Source organism: Schistocerca nitens, chromosome 2 (assembly GCF_023898315.1).
Source record: "Schistocerca nitens isolate TAMUIC-IGC-003100 chromosome 2, iqSchNite1.1, whole genome shotgun sequence".
NCBI classification, from domain to species: domain Eukaryota; kingdom Metazoa; phylum Arthropoda; class Insecta; order Orthoptera; family Acrididae; genus Schistocerca; species Schistocerca nitens.
The window spans coordinates 7572070-7597901 of NC_064615.1; positions in this window are offsets into that span (position 1 = coordinate 7572070).

A 25832-nucleotide genomic window follows, 5' to 3' on the forward strand; every position below is an offset into this window, starting at 1 on the left:
GATGCTCGACGTCGGTAATTAGTGTTCTGTTTCTAAACCCTAATGAGAAGCCAGGAAAAATGGCAGCCGACATACAAGGAAAGCTTTGGACCAGTGCTATGGAGAAATGGAGATGCGATTCAGTGTAAAGCGCACGATCTCCAAGCATGTCACGCTTCCATACAAATTGACACACTTAAATTCTTCCTTCCTTGAGCCAATTTGCATACTCCGTCAAGAACAGAGCGCTCTTCAAGCAAAATAATCCTCACTGAATAGCAAAGTTTCACACTGTGGCTCTAACACGATAGAGTTGTATGCTGTATGCCGAATGTTAGTTCCAAAAACTAAGAACAAATAACATGGCGTTCATAGGCAATGTTCGCTACCTTCTGTTATCTTCCATTCCCTCTAGTATAAACGATTCTACCCATATAATTGATCTTGGATTAGATCTGGAACTGAATGATTGAAATACAACACACTCTTAGTCCCACATGGAATTTGGCAGCTACAGCAAAAGACTACAGTTTGATAATTGTCAATATTATATAACACTGTCATGTAGCTGTGGATGTGAAGACAAGTAATATTTATTTTTCTGTTTATACTGGACCATTCACTGCCATTATGAACTGGAGAGGTCCAGTGAAAGAAGGAAGTCACGCTCTTATTCTACTTCCCATGTTGAAATATTTATAAACTTTTGTATTTTAAAGCTGAGCAGTGTAGCTAACTGCTTAATGTGAAAAACACATTACAATCGTCTTGAGGGGGCTAGGAGTGTAAAGCAGATTTGCAGGATTGTATGTGATATAGACATCCTTTTATAGTGTGCGTAAGAGTGAGTTTGTTCTGTATTATGTTGATTTATTTTCGTTAATTTTAAAATACTGCAATTTCATAATACCCTCCACATTTGTACTGTGGAAGACAAATTAAAACCAGAAGAATAAGTGATTGAGAAATATAATAGTAAACCACTGTCTCCTATAATGCCACTAAAGTTTGTTTTTCTCTTATATTTTTATCTTATAATCTGATAGGAGTGCGGGTAAGCTACTACAAACTGCAAAATGAACGCATTATTGTGGCCAAGATAGACACGCAGATCACGGCTTCTACAGTAGTACAAGTCTATATGCCAACTAGCTCTGCAGATGACGAAGAGACTGATGAAACATATGATGAGATAAAAGAATTTATTCAGGTAGTGAAGGGAGACGAAAATTTAATAGTCATGGTTGACAGGAATTCGATAGTAGGAAAAGGGAGAGAAGAAAACATAGTAGGTGAATATGGATTGGGGGTAAGAAATGAAAGAGGAAGCCGCCTGGTAGAATATTGCACACAGTATAACTTAATCATAGCTAACACTTGGTTCAAGAATCATAAAAAAAGATTGTATACATGGAAGAATCCTGGAGATACTAGAAGGTTCCAGATATATTACATAATGGTAAGACAGAGATTAAGGAACGAGGTTTTAAATTGTAAGACATTTCCGGGGGCAGATGTGGACTCTGACCACAATCTATTGGTTATGAACTGTAGATTAAAACTGAAGAAACTGAAAAAAACGTGGGAATTTAAGGAGATGGGAACTGGACAAACTAACTAAACCAGCGGTTGTAGAGAGTTTCAGGGAGAGCATTAGGGAACGAGTGACAAGAATGGGGGAAAGAAATGCATTAGAAGAAGAATGGGTAGCATTTGAGAGATGAAATAGTGAAAGCATCAGAGGATCAAGTAGGTAAAAAGACGAGAGCTAATTGAAATCCTTGGGTAACAGAAGAGATATTGAATTTAATTGATGAATAAAGAAAATACAAAAATGCAGTAAATGAAGCAGGCAAAATGAAATACAAACGTCTCAAAAATGAGTTCGACAGGAAGTGCAAAATGGCTAAGCAGAGATGGCTAGAGGACAAATGTAAGGATGTAGAGGCTTATCTCACTAGGGGTAAGATAGATACTGCCTACAGGAAAATCAATTTTGATGAGAGCCTCCTACAGGATTATTATAGTACAAATGTGTAAGAAGTGTTTTTAATGCTCACGTTGAACTGTTACCTTTTATTGATGTAGGGAAAAAACGCCTTTTTAAGAGACAGTCTCCACTCCTTCCGATCTGATCATGTAAGTGTAGAAAAGTTGTGGAATGATTTCAAAGAGATATTATCAACAGCAATTGAGAGATATATGCCACATAAATTAATAAGTGATGGTACACAAAACGCGTCAGATTGCTGTTGCAGAAGCAGCAAAAAAGAATGCCAAATTTAAAAGAACGCAAAATGCCCAAGACTGGCAAAGTTTTGCAGAAGTTGGAAATATCGTGCGTACTTCAATGCGAGATGCTTTCAATAATTTCCATAACGAAACTCTGTCTCTAAATCTGGCAGAAAAACCAAAGAGATTATGGTCATACATAAAGCACACGAGTGGCAAGACGCAATCAATACCTACACTGCGCGATAACAACGGTGAAGTCACTGATGACAGTGCCACTAAAGCAGAGTTATTAAACACGGTTTTCCGAAACTCCTTCACCAAAGAAGACGAAGTAAGTATTCCTGAATTACAACCAAGAACAACTGACAAGATGAGAAACATAGAAATAGATATCCTCGGTGTAACAAAGCAGCTTAAATCACTTAATAAACGCAAGACTTCGAGTCCAGATTGTATACCAGTCAGGTTCCTCTCAGAGTATGCTGATAAAATAGCTGCATATTTAGCAGTTATATACAACCACTCACTGACAGAAAGATCCGTACCTAAAGACTGGAAAATTATTCTAGTCACACCAATACCCAAAAAGGGAAGTGGGAGTAATCTGTTGAATTACAGATCCATATCACTAACGTCGATTTGCAGTAGGGTTTTGGAACATAGTGAAGTACCTCGAAGTAAACGATTTACTGACGCGTAGTCAGCAGAAAATATTGTTCATGTGAATCACAACTTGCTCTTTATACTCATGAAGTAATGAGTATTATCGACAGGGGATGTCAAATTGATTCCATATTTTTAGATTTCCAGAAGCCTTTCGACACCGTTCCTCACAAGCGTCTTCTAACCAAACTACATGGCTACGGAGTATCGCCTCAGTTGTGCGACTGGATTCGTGATTTCCTCTAAAAAAGATTGCAGTTCGTAGTAATAGAAGGAAAGTCATCGAGTAAAACAGAATTAATATCCGGCGTTCCCCAAGGAAGTGTTATAGCCCCTCTATGGTTCCTGATCTATATTAACGACATAGGAGACAATCTCAGCAGACGTCTCAGATTGTTTGCAGATGATGCTATCATTTACCGTCTTGTTAAGTCATCAGATGACCAAAACAAATTGCAAAATGGTTTAGATAAGATATCTGTATAGTGTGAAAAAAAGCAATTGACCCTGAATAAAGAAAACTGTGAAGTTATTCACATGACTAGTAAAAGAAATCCGCTAAATTTCGATTACGCGATTAGTCACACATATCTGAAGGCTGCAAATTCAACTAAATACTTAGGGATTAAAATTACAAATAGTCTAAATTGGAACGATCATATAGATAATGTTGTGGGCAGAGCCAACCAAAGACTGCGATTCATTGGCAGAACACTTAGAAAGTGCAACAGATCTACTAAAGAGACTGCTTACACCATGCTTGTGGACCTATTCTGGAGTATTGCTGTGTGGTGTGGGATCCGTGTCAGATGAGTTTGACGGATGACATCGAAAAAGTACAAAGAAGGTCAGCTCGTTTTGCATTTTCGCGAAGTAGGGGAGATAGTTTCCCTGACATGATACGTGAATTGGAGTGGCGGTCATTAAAACAAAGGCGTTTTTCGTTGCGACGGGATCTTCTCATAAAATTTCAATCACCAGTTTTCTCCTCCGGTTGCGAAAACGTCCTGTTGGCACCCAACTATGTAGGGAGAAATGATCATCACGATAAAATAAGAGAAATCAGGTCTCGCACAGAAAAATTTAAGTGCTCGTTTTTCCCGCTCGCCGTTCGAGAGTGGAACGATAGAGAGTTTGAGGGTGGTCCTCTAGGCGCTCAGTCCGGAGCCGCGCGACCGCTACGGTCGCAGGTTCGAATCCTGCCACGGGCATGGATGTGTGTGATGTCCTTAGGTTAGTTAGGTTTAAGTAGTTCTAAGTTCTAGGGGACTGATGACCAAAGATGTTAAGTCCCATAGTGCTCAGAGCCATTTGAACCATTTTTTGAGGGTGGTTCATTGAACCCTCTGCCAGGCACTTAATTATAAATAGCAGATTAGTCACGTAGATGTAGGTGTAGATATACAAGCGAATTGTAGTGAATATTGTGCAAATGCTTTTTCGCACGTGTCGCTTCCATTCGTTCCATTGTAAACCAGGCTTTCGGTGCTTAAAATTGGTGTCTGTGTGTTCCAGATAATTCCGCTAAGAGGTGCTGAGTGAGTGATTCGCCGAGTAGCACGCTAGGCGGGCAGGGCTGTAGAAATACGTAAATTTGTGGTAAGATCTTCTGGGACCAAACTGTTTAGGTCATTGGTCCCTAAGCTTACACACTACTTATTCTAACTTTAACTAACTTACGCTACTGTCGACGAACACACCCATGCCCGAGGGAGGACTCAAACGTCAGACGGGTGGAGCCACGCGGAATGTGACAAAACGCCTCAGACCGTGCGGCTACCTCTCGCGGCAGGGCTGTACAAACCGTAGTTATAAGCTGTGCTTCACGCGGCACAAATGTGTAACTTCAACATTTTTTACAAAATACTTGCAGTGCCTCTTAGCAGCTAAAATTTCGGCAGTGCATTTCTTCGTTGTCTTCTTCCTATGCAAAAAATTTCAGGGTAGGTTTAGACACGTCTCATTGGATCATTTCCTTGTAAGAGAATTTGAGTTGTGTTGGACTTTCCAATCAGTCTGGCAACGTCTCCACTAGACGGCGATGTCACCTTCCGATCCGTTGATGTCCAATGTGAGTCAATTTTAGGATGATGATGATGATTGATTTGTGGGGCGCTCAACTGCGCAGTTATCAGCGCCCGTACAAATTCCCAACCTTTGCTCAGTCCAGTCTCTCCGCTTTCATGAATGTTGATAAAATGATGAGGACACCACAAACACCCAGTCATCTCGAGGCAGGTGAAAATCCCTGACCCCGCCGGGAATCGAACCCGGGGCCCCGTTCTCGGGACGCGTGGCTGAGCCAACATGTGCATCGCTACCTCCTCACCGCTCACAAAACTTGAACGGCTAACACTTCCAGAGGTAGGCGTGGCCAGTTTGGAAGTGTACACATCCAAACAACCATCTCTACCGGAAAGAGCTGCAAAATCTAAAGCCGCGGCACACGGACTGTGCTTCTGAATGTCAACGTTGAGCGTGCCGAGTTCGACGTGCTGCCCAATTATCAGAAACGGTGCTACTTGTGCGTGCTTCGACAAGGCATACACGATTGCAACGCGCTCCAACAGCAGCTGTCGTTTGTCGTCTGGCTCGCAAATGACACTGTTTACAAAATGGATGGGTGTAAAATTCCTACGCTACCTTTATTAAAATACATATCTACTCCTTTGTCCATGAACTAGTCATGATTTTCTGTCTGTAGCAACCACAATTAAAAACTTCAGTAACAATGAACATGTTATACAGTAAAAAGGAAAGTACACTATCCATTTAGTAAGAACATCGAGTTATAAGGTTCCATTACAGATAGTGCGGTACAAGTTTTCAATAGTTGTCCCCAGAAGGTAGAAATTATTTCATCATTCTCACTAATTAGCAAAACCCTAAAGTCATTCTTAAGTGATTACTGTACCTATTGTGTAGGAGAATCTTTACATGTGAAATACAAAACAAAATAAGAAAGTGTAAAATATCTTAGTGCGTGTAATGCAAAGTGCTTTTGTACATGAACCCAGTCAAACTCACTCTATAGAAAGAGCGAAATTTCATTTACATAGTATAGAACTAGTAGGACAGTATGAGAATTTATAAAAAAACGCGAAAGTCTCGTAGTAAGAAACGACTTTGGATCCAGTGAGACGCGAACGAGCAGCACGTCACCGCATACCTCATAATTCTGCGGCTCTTCTCATTACGTTACACGAGCATAATTCACTCACAAGCAAACATCGCATTTTACCATCTCTTGAAAACTTTAGTCGTAGATGTGTTATTAAGTGACGTTTAATTATAACAAAGTGAACCATGGAAAATGTGATTTTGATGGATGCTCAATGGGCCGCTGCCTCGGAAGGACATACTTCGATAGCACATTAGTTACAATAATTATTTAACCACTAACATTGCGTTTCTCCTCATTTCATTACAACAGATCGTACAACTGACGACCGGTTTTTTGAAAGATCCTCAGTTTTATGGTGCTTAGAAGTACCATATATACAATAGGTATAGGTCTTAATTAAGCTGGTTAGGACGCATAAAAAGTCGTGCAAGAGGTGAAGGATGACTTTATTGATCACGAAGTGCGCATGACACGTTTCGGAATTTGTTTCATCTTCAGAAATATAAGTAAAAAGGTAGCAAAAGGACAACGATACTACCAGTTGTGTATCTAACAACAGATGACATATGTATAAGATACATATCGGCTTCAACTGAAAGCCAATATGGTGCCTCGCGACTCTGTACTAGAGAGAGATGGCGTGCTTCACATGCACATTTACTATATTTGACATGTTAGATTTCGCTCTGCAAGTTCGAAAATACTCCCCAACGTACTTTTTCTATGCTGTTGTTCTTGTGGTCTTCAGTCCTGAGACTGGTTTGATGCAGATCTCCATGCTACTCTATCCTGTGCAAGCTTCTTCATCTCCCAGTACCTAATGCAACCTACATCCTTCTCAATCTGTTTATTGTATTCATCTCTTGGTCTCCGTCTACGATTTTTAACCTCCACGCTTCCCTCCAATGCTAAATTTGTTACCCCTTGACGCCTCAGAACATGTCCTACCAACCGATCCCTTCTTCTAGTCAAGTTGTGCACAAACTCGTCTTCTCTCCAATTCTATTCAATACCTCCTCATTAGTTGTGTGATCTACCCATCTAATCTTCAGCATTCTTCTGTAGCACCACATTTCGAAAGCTTCTATTCTCTTCTTGTCCAAACTACTTATCGTCCATGTTTCACTTCGATACATGGCTACACTCCATACCATTACTTTCAGAAACGACTTCCTGACATTTAAATCTATACTCGATGTTAACAAATTTTTCTTCTTCAAAAACGCTTTCCTTGCCATTGCCAGTCTACATTTTATATCCTCTCTACTTCGACCATCATCTTATTTTGCTCCCCAAATAGCAAAACTCATTTACTATTTTAAGTGTCCCATTTCCTAATCTAATTCCCTCAGCATCACCTGACTTAATTCGACTACATTCCATTATATGACGCCAGAAACTTGGCACGCTCAGCATGCAAATGCACGTCCATGAGCCAACGGCTTAAGGGATGTAAAACTAGTAACTGAGCATATACTGTAGAGAACAGCGGACTCATTGCATTAAAAGAGAGGTAGATACGTTCGCAAATTACCGTCTTCCTATAGTTACAAAATTTTAGAGCAGAGTTAAAAAATGAGCTCATAGTCCAGGCCCTAAAGGTCCAATTAGTCTCTACCGGCGATTGTGTCAACGTTGTGGTGTCATGCGGAAGTGGTATGGAGGGGCACCTGGTCAACAAGGTGTCAAACAATTAACACACCTTACATTGAATTCCTGAAACAATTCCTGTTAACTCGATTTGTGAGACGACACAGTTATGTGAAACTGAACAAATGTTATTAAAATTCTGATGTAACAAATAATCCAGCATTTCGTCAATACACACCACGAACACTCACACTAGTAATTGAATCTCCGCGACCCGAGCTACGAGGCGCAGTTCTGAGGGAAAGAGTCTTACGACGGCAGTGCCCGTCCCATGTGGGCCAACACAGTTCGCCAGGGGGCATCTAGTGGACACAATGAGACTCCCCCCCCCCCCCACCGCTGCGTAGGCCCTCGGCAAAAGCCGCCCCTTGTCCCTGCTTTTAACGAAGACCCTTCGAAAGTATTTCTACAGCAACATGGGGGGGGGGGGGGGGGGGAGAGATGCCAGATACAACGTCCGGAGATAAAACACGTGGAGAAACAGAGCACAAAACGTAGGTGATCCACTGTAGCCACCTGTGTTAATAACTCGCATCAAAGAAAAAGCTGCTTAGCTCGGTATTACGTGGAAAAAGTTAAACTCCGCCTTACGAAGTAACGACGCCTGTGATAGGCTACAAAAACTCTAGTACGTCGAGTTATAACAAAGTACGAACGCTCTGACTGGCCAGAAAGAAAAGAAAACGCGTGGCCACCAGCTTTGACTTGGGCAGAGTAGTAGACTACTCTCTTGCAGAGATCGTCGACTGTTTGAGCAAGTCGACTCCGTCACGCTGAGACGACTGATGGAGTCATTACGTGAACACTTGTTCACAGGCTTGTCTTAACTCGTAAGGAATTCAACTGCAAGGTCTCCTAGTACGGAGAACCGCACCGAGCACTGACAGTCAAGGTTGCGAGCGATTTGAGGCAACGACGTACGCGCTATTCCAGCCAAATAGCGTGTACCGTGCCAATTAACTTAGCTAGGAAATAAGTAGGAGTCTCGACTTCACCGAAGACGTACGACAGGTATCCCACTAGTGTTTAACAGTCGAGAGAGATTTAGAATAGATTCTCAGGTTCACAGCTCGCGCCGACAACCGCCATTGCTGCCGCCGACGCAAGGTCGTCTCCCTCTCTCCCAATTTTTTTTTTTTTTTTTTACATTCATCCATGACCTGTAGCTAAACATATTCAAGATTGTCGGGCCTAACTGAAGCAGAAACGCGAATCTTACGATCTGATAAAAAGGACTGATCAGCCACTGTAGAGTTATCAACTGTTTTAATTGTGTACTTCTTTTTGATTGCTCTTTACCGGTCACCATTCAGTTTTGGTTATTTTCGTTGTGCATTTTAGCGTAATAAATATCTCTCACCACAAGTGCATTTAATTTGTTTGTATTTTATCGACCCCCAGACATGGTCATGAAGCATCTTACCATTAAAGAACCTTGTAACAGTTAGGAATTTCACTTCACAGTTGTGAACACCCAGTATCAATACTTTAGCATCCTGTACGTAATTTTGTAACATGGAAATGGCATGAAGTCATACTTAGAGTAAAATTAAGCCTTAATAACGAAAATATAAGATTTTCATTTTTGCTAACATATAGTCACGCTTGAACCTGTACACTTATTTCTGTTAGCGATAACGTTTCCTTTACAGGGCGTGCAGTGGAACTGACATTTAGATGATTGATTACATCACTGGCCGTACTGCTGCACTCTTCTGAACGCTGCATGTGTGAGAGGGTGTCTTCCTACCTTGCAGGCCGTAGGTTCAACACCAAATGCCTAGACCACTCACATTGCGTCCTTGCGCACCTGTGGTAGGAAGACAGATCAGAACATGTGTTAGACACACACCGCTCAGGCGGCCGTTTCGCCGACTTTCCAGACAATGGAGCTTCTTCTATTTGGTCAAAAAGCTCCTGAGTTCGCATTACGAGGCACCCCGTTCCAGTTCTCACATCAAGGAAATATTCTTCGCAGTACAAGGAATCGAACCTGGCTCCTCCATGTGGTAGTTATCTAAGCTGACCACTTCGGTTACGTGTCAGTAAAAAGGCTAAGTAATGGTACATTTCTTTTCGACACAGTGAAACTTCCCCTTTGAAAATTAAGAATGAAAGTGCTGGAAAAACTCTTATGTTATTTGATGTTCAAACAGCTGAGCAAATCTGAACTTACTTAGACAGTATTCTCTTTAGTTATTATGATCATCACTAGACTGACACACAATATTTTTTGGCGCAACGCAATCTTTCAATAATCCCTACAAAAGAATGGCCCTGACTAAAAATATCCTATACCTTTCATGAATCACTTACCTCACAAAAATCTTCGTTACTCGAACTACTGCAATACAAAATTGCTTCAAATGGCTCTGAGCACTATGGAACTTAACTTCTGAGGTTATCAGTGCCCTAGAACTTAGAACTACTTAAACCTAACTGATCTAAGGACATCACATACACCCATGGCCAGGCAGGATTCGAATCTGTGACCGTAGCGGTCGCTCGGTTCCAGACTGTAGCGCCTAGAACCGCTCGGCCTACTGCAATACAGCGAGCGGCAATACTGCCAGCTAAATAAAAGATTCTAACTACTGAAGGCACTAACTACTTATAGGCACAGTTAGCAAATGAAAGATTTTGATAGAGAACGAACAATGTCTTTACCTTAATAGTGTTCAAAAGTCATAATATATATAAATTTTCGATGTGGGGATGTACGTTATCATGAAGCAGCCGCACCTCTTCTCGCTGTCGTCGTTTTCGGGAGACAAGCTTCATTCTCCGACGGATGTCTGCCGGTGTTTGCATTTCGGGAACCGAAAAGCAATAACAACATGTTGGTCCTGTTTGGACGCATTTTGTAATAACGCTACCATAGCTTACGTTCCCACGTTTACTTCCTGCATCCCGGAAAGGCACGAATGCCACTCTATACCTTTGCCTACCTTGTACCTGCATCGGAGTCCTGCTACGTTGCACATACTCTGCTGCAAAGACCTCAAACGCAAACTTTTGATCGCCTCTTATATAGCTACCCCACCTAATCTTCCTAAGGAAGTTTTAGACAAATGTGTTCCAGCTGATCTTACCTCGCAGCTCACTGATTACTGAGAAGTGATCGACGAGTCGCATCTCAGTGAGCACAACCAAATCAATTCGCATTGCTGACACTATCAACCACTCCCCGCTGCGTACCACAGTCTTCAGCACAACCATTTAGAAAGCTTGTCGCATACTGAAGTGATGAGTGGTACTCGCCAATCGAGGGCACTTATGACAAGACAATAACAACGCAAGTCATAGTTCGGTAAACTTGAAAACTGCCTAAGGGTCGAACCGTCGATACACAATATCGTACATCTGGAACTCCCGTGCGGTTAAGCTACTCTATTGTTTCCATAATCAGTTGTGTGGGAAAGACCTCCAGTGTCGATTTCAGCTTTGTTTCAGGAGATACTGTACACTGTCGCCATAGTGCTCTTCTCCTGCAAAGTGTTGTCTCACCACTGATTCAGACACACTGTATGAGGAGGCGTGACATGGTGAGAAACAATACGCTTCAGCCCATTCACATGACCAGATCCGAAAAGCGACTGGCCCTGTTGCAGATGACTTCACATTATATTAGGCGGTGCTTTTAACACGCAAGTCATATTTCAAGAGAGTTACAGCAATACCGGCTACTACTATATTAACAATACACCGATAATGTTACTACTATGAAAATATTAGGAAATGACTGTGACTGTGCTTAGTGGATAAGGTATCGACCTGAATTTCATTTCTCGAAGAGATTGCCACCGACAGAGAGTGCGGTATTGGTCGTTGTCCGGCCTTTCAAGTATTCGCTCCGCCACTTACGCCACCGTGTTTCCCACAGCGGCCACCGCGGCACGAGAGCGCCGCCTGCCACGAACGACTACGCCGCTGCCAGTGATGTGCAAGCATCCCCTCTCCGGAGCTCCAGAGGCACTGACTCCTGTTTTGCGTGTTTGCCAGTTGAATAACATTTACAGAATTTCATAGTGGTCACGGCTCATGATCTTCTGAACAGACATTGTACTGAAGACTGACATATTTATAAATCTTCTATACCTGTAAATATTTCTGCAGTCAGATCTACTGTTAGCAGCTGACACTGCAACTCCAGCAACAAAGTTACGTATTATTTTTACTATCTGATATTAGATGTAGAACAAATTAATATCTGAACTCACTGTTCACTAACGGCATCTTTTCCTCGCTCCTGTATCCACTAAAGAACCCGCAACGTGCCAAGGAAGGCATAACAGATTGGCGACGAGCAAAAGGAAAATGGAACAAGCAGCGTTAGACACCAGATCAAGGCAATTTTTCTCTTTCTATTGATTTAATTTTTGTGTGAGTGCTTACATTAATTTGAAATACGGAAGTTGAAATATTTAAGATGAGATATTTAAGGAATCATGGCAAACCAGGGAGAGTAACAGCTAAGAACTAAGCAGCACCTAACATCTCTTGTTCAGTTTCAAAGTCAACAAATAACAGAACTGCTGTCTGCTCTTTCTCGCCTCGACAAGCGCAAACAGCCCCGTAGCAAAAGGCGCCACAAGCTAAAGAAGAAATGCAGCTGCCACCTCCGCTCTTCCGGCAGTTCTATGAGACGAAGGAAAGTTGGAAAAAATACATAACACAGCTGCAGCAACATTTCGCTGCCTACAAAATCACAGGTGAATCTCGTCGAGCGTTTTACTTTACATGTGCAGAACTGAATATCTGTCACCGCCTAGTGAAATTGTTTATCCTTTGTGAGCTCCAAACCCAGCCCTACAAGGTCATAATTGCAAGATTAGACGAAATTTTTGAGAGTCAAATACACATTACTTCTGCACTCTATAAGTTCTTCCGCACGCAATGCCATAGTGATCAGTCCCACAAAGAATGGATTGCAGGTTATGGCGAGAGACTGTAAATTCGATCGTGTCTCTGGCGCAACTTATCAGGACAAAATGCTTCGCGATGCTATTATTCAGAATCTGTCAGATCAGAGACTGAGGTCGAAGTTCCAAAGCACCGCAACCCTAGCCTCAGTGAGTGCTTAAACTTATCGATGTACGCGAAGTTCAAGATTTAGCCGGGCAAGATTTCTCTCTGCCAGTTACCGCTTCACTTGAGACAAACAGCCGTGCGTCGGCGTCAGCACGCGTCAGTCAGCACCGTCTGGACAAGGAAGGAAACGCTGCACACGGTGTTTGCCGCGTCGGCGGAACGCTAACTCCACTGCTTAAGCTCTGTGCGAAGGGATGCCATGTGTGAAATGCCGTGTCACCGAAGATCCGCAAAATTATTTCTTCAGACAAGCTGAAAGTAAATTTTGTCATCGCACGGGACATACATAATCGATCTGCTTGCAGAAGACCAGAAAGCCCTCCTCTGTTTCACGTGGGAATAATGCAAAGCAAGAACGGATGGGAATCAGTGTCATTTCACGTTCAAATTCTGCGTCTCCCCCTGCTCAAAAATCAGACAAGCGAAGACGCAGAAAACGCATACACACATATGTATTACGAATACCATACTCCTTAAAAAGGCTCTCTCCATCCCTACATTCACAAAAGCGCTCCAAGTGGAAACAGAGAACAAGTTTTCACAACACGGAATGGGCCCTTTTTTTTCCAGTGAACACACCGCAAGCTGTGGATTACACTGCAAATTTGAAACCAGTCAGTGCCTTTTCAACTAGATACAGCAGATTCTGCCACGTTGCTTAACCTATATACATATGGAAACATTGGCCTACCACCTTTTGACACATTAAGTCAGCAGTCCAACGCCTATAATGGCGACAGCTTTTCAATGCTTGGAAAGTGCCGCTTACGTGTAAAATACAAAAACACGACTGATGAAGTGCTTCTCACTGCAGTCCGCCCACATAAGAGCCCAAATATTTTCTGTATGGGTGCATTTGATACCTTCAGATTATACATACAGGACAATGTGCATCCCATTGACACAAATGTTACCCATGTTGCAGTTCGACAACTCTATGAAAAGCATCACCATTTGTTCCACGGTACTCTATGACGTGCAAAAGATTTTCACGCTCATATTACGCTGTTTCGGAGTAGGAATGAAAATACAGGGCTATTACAAATGATTGAAGCTATTTCATAAATTCACTGTAGCTCCATTCATTGACATATGGTCACGATACACTACAGATACGTACAAAAACTCATAAAGTTTTGTTCGGCTGAAGCCGCACTTCAGGTTTCCGCCGCCAGAGCGCTCGAGAGCGCAGTGAGACAAAATGGCGACAGGAGCCGAGAAAGCGTATGTCGTGCTTGAAATGCGCTCACATCAGTCAGTCATAACAGTGAAACGACACTTCAGGACAAAGTTCAACAAAGATCCAGCCACTGCTAACTCCATTCGGCGATGGTATGCGCAGTTTAAAGCTTCTGGGTGCCTCTGTAACGGGAAATCAACGGGTCGGTCTGCAGTGAGCGAAGAAACGGTTGAACGCGTGCGGGCAAGTTTCACGCGTAGCCCGCGGAAGTCGACGAATAAAGCAAGCAGGGAGCTAAACGTACCATAGGATGGTGCTCCACCGCACTTCCATCATGATGTTCGGCATTTCTTAAACAGGAGATTGGAAAACCGATGGATCGGTCGTGGTGGAGATCATGATCAGCAATTCATGTCATGGCCTCCACGCTCTCCCGACTTAACCTCATGCGATTTCTTTCTGTGGGGTTATGTGAAAGATCAGTGTTTAAACCTCCTCTACCAAGAAACGTGCCAGAACTGCGAGCTCGCATCAACGATGCTTTCGAACTCATTGATGGGGACATGCTGCGCCGAGTGTGGGAGGAACTTGATTATCGGCTTGATGTCTGCCGAATCACTAAAGGGGCACATATCGAACATTTGTGAATGCCTAAAAAAAACTTTTTGAGTTTTTGTATGTGTGTGCAAAGCATTGTGAAAATATCTCAAATAATAAAGTTATTCTAGAGCTGTGAAATAGCTTCAATCATTTGTAATAACCTTGTACATGGAGAAGAAATGATGCTCAGGAAATTAGATTAGGAAATGAGACACATACAGTTTTGCTATTTGGGGAGCAAAATAACTGCTGATGGTCGAAGTAGAGAGGATATAAAATGTAGACTGGCAATGGCAAGAAAGCTTTTCTGAAGAAGAGAAATTTGTTAACATCGAGTAAAGATTTAAGTGTCAGGAAGCCGTTTCTGAAAGTAATTGTATGGAGCGTAGCCATGTATGGAAGTGAAACATGGACTTTAGTTTGTACAAGAAGAGAATAGAAGCTTTCGAAATGTGGTGTTACAGAAGAATGCTGAAGATTAGATGGGTAGATCAGATAATTAATGAGGAGGTATTGAATAGAATTTGGGAGAAGAGGAGTTTGTGGCACAATTTGACTACAAGAAGGTTTCGATTGGTAGGGCATGTTCTGAGGCAACAAGGGATCACCAATTTAGTACTGGAGGGCAGCGTGGAGGGTAAAAATCGTAGAGGGAGACCAAGAGATGAATACACTAAGCATATTCAGAAGGATGTAGGTTGCAGCAGGTACTGGGAGATGAAGAAGCTTGCACAGGGTAGAGTAGCATGGAGAGCTGCATGAAGCGAGTCTCTGGACTGAAGACCACAACAACAACAACCCTGTAAGCTAATGCACTAGGCGGCGACGTGGCTACAGAAATGCAGAGACTGGAATCAGATGCGTCTTAAAACCTATTTTAGCAAGTCAGTGGGCCTTACCTTTAGTCGTCATGCGTAAGCTAAATGGGAAGATTCGTCTTTATGGGTATTTCAATCGCAAACGAAAAATTTTTGTTGTGTATATTCATGTGGGCTTATTTGATTATCAACGCCTACCTTTCTGAAGTGCTTCCGCACCTACATTGTTTCAAAATTTTCTTGAACAACTAAGGTTCAAGGTGTCCTATCGTTTTACTTATCTTGTCAACGTAATCGTCTTCGGAAAAATACCTGAACAACACATTAAAATTTTTGACTGTCGTTTTAAAGTTTGAACTGAGGCAGGGCTTAAATGGAAGTTGAAGAAATTTTCTCTTTTCAATACAACGAGTGAATACTTGGGGCATACCAGCGACGACAATCATGCTCGTCCTTCGATGAGGCGTCCGTAGCTCGTGGTCGTGCGGTAGCGTTCTCGTTTCCCACGCCCGGGTTCGATTCCCGGCGGGGTCAGGGATTTTCTCTGCCTCGTGATGACTGGGTGTTGTGTGCTGTCCTTGGGTTAGTTAGGTTTAAGTAGTTCTAAGTTCTATGGGACTGATGACCATAGATGTTAAGTCCCATAATCCTCAGAGCCTTCGATGAGGCATTTCCAAGCACTTCAGTAAAGCACTACCTAATGAGGCGGAAATTGCGGCGCCTCTGAACCGCATTGGACAAAAATTCGCGATTCAGCGTTTCAAAGAGTGAAAAATGCGTTGCGTCGTCAACCTTGCCTTATGCACTACGGTCCTCTCAAACCATTTGTGCTCGCAGTCGAAGGCATGGGGTCGGTTTTATCCCACTGGCAAAACAGAACGCACCATTGCATTTGCTTCCACTATTTTCAACAGTGCTCAGATTAATTATAGTTAGCTCGAGAAGGAAACCCTGGGTAAAATACATGATGTCACCAAATTTCATCTTTTCCTGTATGGCAGGAAATTTTCCTGGTCAAGAACCATAAGCCTTTGACTGCACTGTTTCATCCGTTGAAACATGTACCCGACCGCACTTCGCTAATTGCCAAATTACCAGTATGAAATTGTGTATCGCCCGACGGTGCAACACGCGAGCGCCGACACATTGTCTCGTTTACCTGTCGGCACAGATGCGGTATTCGACGGATCTGAAACTTGTTGTTTACGCACTGACTTTTCTGATTCGCAAACACTCGAGTCTTTTCCTATTGACTCACGGCGGATCGCACAAGCCAGGGAGCATGACTGTTCACGACGATTGCTCGAAAGTTACAGTCGCAAAGTTTGGCAGCGTTCTCTGAAATGTATTCCCGATCGCCTTGTGTGAAAATACGTTGTGCAATGCAACAGTTTATCTCTTCTGCATGGTCTGATTCTGCCTCACAGACCTAATGAACAGAGCTGAGTGTTAATCCCCAACTCGTTGCAACAGCGAGTTTAAAGTCTTCTACATAGAGCTCATTAGGGAACCGCTCTAAGAAGCTGGCGCTAAGATTGTACGTAGCTTGGCTTAGGTAAGCAAATAGAACGGGTGATGACACACTGTCGTACTTGCGCGGAGAATCGTACCACTCCGCACCAGAAACTTTTCTCCTGGACACCTGCTGATACTCCACGGCAACGCCTCCATACACTCTTTGCTGGCCCTTTTGGCAGACACTTTGGTTGATTATCGTCGACGTCTTCACCAAATGACCTTCTCTTATCCCACTACATTCGAAGAATGCCGCCAGCACTATCAAGGCGCTCGATTCCGTGTTTTCTCTCGAAAGCTGACCATAAACAATTGTTTGTGACAATGAATCTCCTTTTTCTACCCAGGAATTTACACAATTAGACAAACACAGTGGAATACAGAACTTCAGCTCAGCATCATTCTCGCTCCAGTGTAAGGGCGACGTCGAACGTGTCGTTCGAACGTTCGAGATGCAAGCGTCAAAGCTTCGAGCTTCACATTCACGTGAAGATGCGTTGCTGATGTTTCTCAGTTTACACCGTACATTGCCTGCTCCTGACACTTCGCTGGCAGAACGTCTGCATGGGGGACGTGATCGGACCTTGCTACACTTGCCTCACGCTCACCGCTCTGCTCCAGCTTCACACGTCGCCACGAAGTTTCGCCTGACTTTCAGAGTTCAGTATCGAGTGTACAGCGGGTCACATTTATGGGAATCCGGCGTTGCTCTCAGACCAGCATTCGCGGCAGCGCAGGCACGGATCAGCGCCGCCAGTATCTGCTACGGCTCCGTGAATTCAGTAATCCTCCAGTAGATAATATTTCTTCACTGCACGACGTCCATCAGCCGCGACGCAGCCACGTCAGTCCGTCGCACTGCAGCTCCCTATGCAGCTTACGGAGCCGGTGCCTCCACCCGCGGCAGTCTCACCGATGGAACTTGAAACTTCCCCTTAGAATGTAAAGACTGACTGTGCTGGTAAACTACTACGTTATCTGATACAGAAACAGCTGAGTAAAACCGAACGTACTCAGGCAGTTTTCTCTTTACTTATTCTGATCATTTATAACCTGACACACAATATTTTTAGTGCAACGCAATCTGACTTTCAGTAATCCCTCAAAAGAATGGCCTTAACTAACATTAACCTATACGTTTCACAAATCACTTACCTCACAAAAATCTTCGTTACTCGAACTACTGCAATACAGAGAGCGCCAATACGCAACCTAAATAAAAGATTCTAACTACTAAGGCACTAACTACTGATAGGCATATAGTTAGCAAATGAAAGATGTTGATAGATAAAAAACAATGTATTTACTGTAATAGTGTTCAAATGTCATAATATATGTATCATTTCATGGCATCCAGTCTTACAAATTTCCTTTTTCTGACGGACACCCGTCCAGATCGTCCGCTCACAGTAACCTCTCAAAACTCTGGCATCTCTCTCCCCACATCCACCACTGATGGCGGCTCCCCTCCAACTGCCCAACACGAGGAGCGCCGTGGTCCCGTGGTTAGCGTGAGCAGCTGCGGAATGAGAGGTCCTCGGTTCAAGTCTTCCCTCGTGTCAAAAGTTTACTTTTTTATTTTCGCAAAGTTATGATCTGTCCGCTCGTTCATTGACGTCTCTGTTCACTGTAATAAGTTTAGTGTCTCTGTTTTGCGACCGCACCGCAAAACCGTGCGATTAGTAGACGAAAGGACGTGCCTTTCCAATGGGAACCGAAAACATTTGATCGCAAGGTCATAGGTCAACCGAATCCTTCACAGGAAAACACGTCTGATATATTCTATACGACACTGGTGACGGCATGTGCGTCACATGACAGGAATATGTTGTCGACCTACCTAACTTGTACACTTGGCGAATGGGTAAAAAGATTCTTCTACCTTGCCCGATTTAGGTTTTCTTGTGGATAAGACAATCACTCCCAAAAAAGCGATGAAAACATAAGAGTTTTTCAGATATTGATCGTCTGAAAATAAAAAAATTAAAATTTTCTCTCGAGGGAAGACTTGAACCAATGACCTCCAGTTCCACAGCTGCTCACGCAAACCACGAGACCACGGCTCTCCAGGATTTACATCCTCATTGATGTTGCCTATCTTACGCATGGACTACTCAGTTTGTATATTTTCTTATTTTTTTCATAGTTCCACACAACTTCTTCCTGTTTTCTCGATTGATCTGCGTTCAGTTTTTCAAGGCCTATCCACTGTGCCAACTTATAACTAAATCTGAGGGGGGTGCGATGGGGAGGTTCCCTTGTTAGTTCCAACACTCATGCACTGACCCCTTTTTATGTGCTTGCCAGCTGTACAAAATTTGCAGACTTTCAGTGACCAGGACTCGTGATCTTCTGAGTAAACATTGTACTGAAGAGTGATTGACATATAGAGCTTTTGTATCGGCAAGTCCGCCCCGATAGCTGACTGCCAAGAAGGGTGGGATAATGCTTTAGTCTCCCCATTCAGAATTTAATAATTGTTTGTGCTTGAACTAATTTGTTGTCCTTTTTTGCAGGTGATATTAAATGATGATTTGACTATGGTTGTCTGATTTTCATGAAAATACCAACTCAATCGGGTAAAAAAAAAGTGGTCACTGCGGCGTTCTGTCACGCGAAGGGTCCCGGGTTCGATTTCCGGCTGGGTCGAAGACTTTCTCCGCTCAGGGACTGGAAGTTTTGTTTTCCTCATTACCATTTCATCATGATCAGTGAAAAGCAACGGAAAATCACCACTGGAATCACTTCCCTAGACGCTATTGCGGTGGACCTCTCTGACGAGGTTTCCCCCATGACAAGACCTGCCGTAAGGCAGAACACAAATTTTTTTATATCTGCATATATTTCTACATTCAAATCTACTATTAGGAACTGACGTTGGAGCTTCAATCAGATCTACTGTTAGCAGATGACACTGCAACTTCAGCCACAAAGTTGTGTATTATTTTTACCATCTGATATTAGATGTACAGCCGTGCGGGATTAGCCGAGCGGTCTAGTGCGCTGCAATCATGGACTGTGCGGCTGGTCCCGGCGGAGGTTCGAGTCCTCCCTCGGGCATGGGTGTGTGTGTTTGTCCTTAGGATAATTTAGGTTAAGTAGTGTGTAAGCTTAGGGACTGATGACCTTGAAAGTTAAGTCCCATAAGATTGCACACACATTAGATGTAGAATAAATTAATATCTGAATTCTCTGTTCATGAACTGCATCTGTTCCTTGCTCCTGTATCCACTACACCACCACATAGCGTGCAAAGAAGACATAATAGGAAGCAATAATAGAATAAACGGGAGTCGAACGAAAGTTCTGCTAGTTACAAGTAAACTGCAGTTACGTAAAGAGAACGATCGTCAGCCTAATTAGGCAAATTTGTACTAAGTACTTGCACTGTTTATGGGGAAAGTTATCTGTTCATATTTACTTTACACAGTACTGATATACTATTTCTGCTTATAGGACACCAAACAATAGTACACTTTAGCAACCAATAGACCAGTGATTTGTCGTGAACAGCACAGAATGGTTACTAACACATTTCTGGAACAATTGACTCTCAGTAACACTTCCTGTCTGTGTATTAAAACAGAAAGCTAGTTATCATTCGGGAGGACGACGGTTCAATCCCGCGTCCTGCCATCCTGATTTAGGTTTTCCCTGATTTCCCTAAATCGCTCCAGGCAAATTCCGGGATGGTTCCTTTGAAAGGGCACGGCCGACTTCCTTCCCGGTCCTCCCCTAATCCGATGAGACCGATGACCTCGCTGTCTGGTCTCCTCCACCAAACAACCCAACCAACCCTACTTATCATTCTAGGTAAGTGATTATTAATGGGGTAGCACTATTGACTTGGACGCTAGGTTCTTTTATCAGTTTAATTATTGGGGAACACTGTCACCGAAATAGTTTGCTAATAATTATGTTCTCTATTCCGACTGGTTTATCGAGCAGCATTCACTTTTTTACAGTATATAGCTCAAAAGAAACATGTGGTTCCTAGATCTGTTACAGTTTGAATAGCAGTAACCAGTTACTTATTTTGACACACACAAGTCGTAAGAATGAAAGTTGCACTTCTTTGGTACTGCTATTGCAATATACACTGCAAAGCAAGCTCAGCAGCTAGCATGGTGTCCATAAACCAATCTGTCAGTAGATTCGGTCCAAGGCTAACTAGTTATATCACAATACAATATAAAAAACACTTTTAACTACTAACTCATGCAAAAAATAAACATTATTGCAAACCTTTACAGTAATTATTTCTAATGCCGGCCCTCCAGTTTTACTATCCTGAATAATACCAGTTTTATCCCTTTATGAAGAAATATGTGGAGTACTTCAGACACAAGGTTCATTGAATAACTACGAAATTTGACACCACACAAAAGTTATTATATGTTGTTATAGAAAACAATTACTTTTCAGTTCAATCAAATAGGATACTCGGAAATATCGAGCAAACTGGGATAGGACCCTGTCTAGATAAATGACTAAGGAAAAAAATGTTGCTGCTCATCGCAAAGTTTACAACACACAAACTTATACTTGGGTAATAAAACTCGTAACTGTTTCACGCAGTAATACACTTGTTAACTGATTCTTTGAGATCGAAGTGGTGGCAGTGACAATGTCTTCTGGCTATTCAGAAAATGCGGAAAAAGTATCCGCGGTTCTTGCTGCATAACAAGCTATGAAAATTCTTTTCTTAGCAAGGTATTTTCGTATTGAAGCTGTAACCAACGAATCATATGGATAATGAGCCCAGTTAGTTCCACATCCGAGGCTATATAAAATAATCTCGCCGCTCGTCTTGCCTCATTACGCTCACAAAATGTGAACACTTTGGGTGCTAGCCACCAGCTAACCCTTGCCACAAACAAGCTTCGCTGTTTGACTGCCGAATCCACCTCCTTTGTTCCCAGCAAGCCAGTTTCTTTGTGGAGGGACTTTCTTCCCATGTTTTATATTATTACAGTCGTGAGTTTCCTATGCATGAACCCGTACTGAAAGTAGAGTTTCAACATTTATATTCTATTCAACGCCATTACTCTTAATTTTACATCCTCAGATTAATTTCAGTGTAATAAATAATGAATGAAACATGTAAATATATGTTATATCAAAGAGTTTGGTGATACATAAGTCAGATTAAGTAAAACCAGACAAAGAAGTTAGATGAGTTAAATATATTTAATAACGTTAATAGTGTTACACAGTGAATTTTGTATTTTGGCAAGTGAAGGAGAAAAATGTTTCTAATCATTTTCCTCATTGCATTAATTCTCCTCATTTATCTTACATTCCTGAACACTGTTTGCATTATCCTATTCTGCAGTAAAATTTTGTTGTCTTTGCCAAAATAGTGTCTGCTAGTTTAATGATTTTTACAGAAACGATAAAGGGTCACCGACTTTTGCTTTAGTTTAGGGACGTTAGTTCACATGCTCGATTTACAACGAAGATCGTGTAGCTAAATCTAGAAAAATAAAACATCCACATTGTTAAACTGCATTAGAGAAAGAGAATCAAAGGTATAGATTCATCTATATGTGCAAAGTTTTTTGTAGGAATGTATTAGCTATATGTGTTGAAAACTATATTCTAAAAAGAATTTTCTATTAGCAAATGAAGATATTTTCGCATTTCTCCTTACTCTTTCGCCCAGGGAGATGTCCAAAGCTGGAATGTTGTCGTGGCTTGGCACTCTATTTGCTTATGTATTCTACTTTTTCTTCTCGACAAAAGGCCATTTCTGTGTTGGAAAGTAAAATGAGTGTCCACTGAGCGAATCAGTGAGGCATTAAAATATTTTCCTAACATTAAGTGCTTACGGAGTATTTCATTTTTAACTACGACTATACTGTTAAAATTTCTGATGATATGGTATAGTAATCGCCAGGTATCAATGTATAGTCAGAAAATCGCTTGCACGTGCACAGCACACTGTTCCGTACACTCCGTTCACGAAACATTTTACCAACACATAGAAACCGCCTTGTGCATATCATTACTAACATGCGGTAACGGACACATTCCCAAATCGACAGATATCCCTTTTTTGGCGGAAATTAACCTCAAGAGTCTTTGGTGTGAAGTTAGATACTTTTCTCTAACTTGTGACATTTTCTGAGTAACATCCGTACTCAACCGTGTAAGAGCACAAGCTCAGGACTAAAATGTTTTGTAGTTCACGCCAACCAACTTATATGAGAATCGTGCAGCAAGGTGACAACTGAGACAAGCAGTAATCCCCGTTGACAGTTCAATCCTGCGGCACCCTCCCGAGGTCTGCAGAAGGTGGCGCGGTATACCGTCGTGCTTGAGCTGTCCTTGGTGTATATCGCTCACTGACAAAGTGTTAAATGTTAGCAGGCCGCAGTTACTCAACGAACGTCACGTCAACTCATTTCCACGCGTCTGCTCCTGGAGAGAGGGACGCACGTGGCGGGTCACCTATTTTGGAAGTGAGTCCGCCACTCTAAACACTCGTTATCCAGGCAAAGCGCGTTTACTTGATTCACATAGCGGAGAAACGTTCAAAATGACGTAAATATTCTCGTGTGTTATAGATTTTGTAAAAGGGTACAATACAATATTATCAGTTGTGAGTGAGTCACCAGTGGTGATCCCCTTCCTATGAGGAAGAAGCTGGTACCCCCCGCATTCTATACATAATTTTCCAACTGATTTTTATGAGAATCGTGCAACCGGGTGACAAGTGAGACAAGCAGTAATCCCCACTGATAGTTCCGTTCTGTGGCACGCTCCTGAGGTCTACAGAAGGTGGAGATATAAAGTTCTGCAAATAAACAACCATTTTTATGACTCGGAAGACAATGACCTTACTCACCCAGTACCGGATGCTCCCATTATATTGTTCTGCTGTGCTCTAGGAAGTCGGTAACGTTTCGAACTTAACATCACTCTATGTATACTATAATACACTCCTCCTTAGGCTTCTGACTATGTGTGAACTTAACTTACATATTCCGGAAAATGTCCTTTTCCCCTTCCATAACAAATGATCGCTACATTCGTCCTGTCCTACAGAGTTGAGGGTTTACTGACAATGACCCCTAAATCATCATTGACACTGATAATGAGACAGACCTGGGCGAACCGTTAAGTTCTAGCGTCATTTCCATTTTATTAAGGCCTCTTTAGGGTTTCTAAACCGATAATCTACACATAAAGAAGTTCATAAACGTTCTTTAGCATTAAAACGTTTGTTCTGGCATCACTTGTTAACATTTTATTCCCATTAGAACTCGCAGGTTCGAATCCTGCCTTGGGCATGGATGTGTGTGCTGTCCTTAGGTTAGTTAGGTTCAAGTAGTTCTAAGTTCTAGGGGACTGATGAAAAAAATGTTCAAATGTGTGTGAAATCTTATGGAACTTAACTGCTAAGGTCATCAGTCCCTAAGCTTACACACTGCTTAACCTAAATTATCCTACGGACAAACACACACACCCATGCCCGAGGGAGGACTCGAACCTCCGCCGGGACCAGCCGCACAGTCCATGACTGCGGCGCCTGAGACCGCTCGGGTAATCCCGCGCGGCCCAGGGGACTGATGACCTCAGCTGTTAAGTCCCATAGTGCTCAGAGCCATTTGAACCCATTAGAACTACAAACAAATCGTTTCATGCCGCTGACGGTCTCCATTTGAAGGCGATGTACGACGTTAATCTAAGAAGCAAAAATTGAAGTATAACAATAATAGCTACGAAGTGTCTATGTCGTAGCAGAGAACATTCCTTTGTTAATATATTGCGTCCCAAAAGATCTTAATAGCGATACCGCTGGAGAAAATGAGTTCGAAGTCCCTACGAATTTTCTTTTCCATTTCTACGCCTTTCATTCTCTACTCAAGCAGTTGGGTGGGCTGTTGCAGTGCCTTATTCATTTTAGCCAAATGACCCAGAATTTCGGCAGCGGAAAAGACAGATTCCCAAAGGAGAATATTTGGAAGGAGGTTTCGCGTTCTGGTAATCGCCTGATGACGAAGAGAAACCTACTTAAATCATTGGGCAGACTCGTGGATTAGAACTGTTTTAATTCTGTTTTGTCTATTGTTCTAGACTAAAATTAAAATTATATGTTTGTGTATGTGTACGTGTACGAGATTTTTAGTTGTTTGAATGCTTGTGTTCTGCTAACAGTAAGTACCGTTAAGAACAGAGATGAAACGAAGGTAAACCCTTTTTACACGATCGATTTTCTCGTCTCAGTTGACTAATAGAGGCAAGTGAGTCTATTGCAGTGCCCCTGGCGTTTTATTCTGTACCGAATCTCATCAGCTGTTAATGATCATTTTAGATTACACGAAGCACCAGAATTGTGTGTGTACTCCTAGGGTGCCGTTTGGCACGTCTGAATGGTGCAAATTTGGTTAAGAGGAACTGTCGTTCTTACGAGAGAAAACAGCACTCGTGTCGTTGCATGGTAGGCTGCTGATTTACACGCTGGCACGAAAGGCACACGCACTTCGATTAGTCGATATTGATCAGAAATTCGCTCGCGTAAAACGGGCTTAGGTTGTCAGCACTGAACTGCGGGAGCAAGCGGCAAATGTAGTTCTTCCATTCGTGGTTTTCACAAGAAAAGACAATGAAAAATTTTGACTTCGTGACAAAGGATCAAAAAACTATATTCCCTAACAGAAACGAACATCTCTTTTCTAATTACTATCTCGTAGGCACTTAATCAGTGCCATAGTCAGCACTGAGTCGTTACAAGAACTGCACTGGTCTGGTTGAAGCTATCACCGAAAAATTTCCTTTATTGATGGCAACTTCCATCAGGTCACTGTTCGCACACACAGTAACCGTTGCATTCCTTCGGCAGAAGCCGTTACTATTAATTTCCCTTCGGCGTCTAAATCATTAGACACAAAGCGATAATTCTCAGTGAACAAGGACGGGAAGGGAAAATAACATCGAGCTTTTTAAGAAACCATGCCAGCATAGTCACCTG